Genomic DNA, 382 nt, shown 5'->3' on the forward strand with positions numbered 1-382 from the left:
TTTCTTTCTTTCTCTCCTTCCTTCCCTCTCTTTCTCTCTTTCTTCCTCTTCCTGTTCCCTTCTTCTTCCTCTTCCCTTCCTCTTTCTCTTCTTTCTCTTGTCTTTCTCTTTTTCTCTTCTTTCCCCTTCTCTTTCTCATCTTTCTCCTTCTTTTCTCCTTTCTCTTCTTTCTTTCTCTTTCTTTTGTTTTATTTATTTCTTTGTCACCCAGGCTGGAGTGCAGTGGTGCCATCACAGCTCACTGTAGCTGCGAACTGCTAATTAAAAAAAATTTTTTTGTAGAGACTTGCTATGTTGCACAGGCTAGTCTCCAACTCTTGGCTTCAAGGAATCCTCCCACCTTGGCTTCCCAAAGCTTTAGCATTACAGGCGTGAGCCACTG

Source organism: Colobus angolensis, unplaced genomic scaffold (genome assembly GCF_000951035.1).
Source record: "Colobus angolensis palliatus isolate OR3802 unplaced genomic scaffold, Cang.pa_1.0 Scaffold61, whole genome shotgun sequence".
NCBI lineage: Eukaryota > Metazoa > Chordata > Mammalia > Primates > Cercopithecidae > Colobus > Colobus angolensis.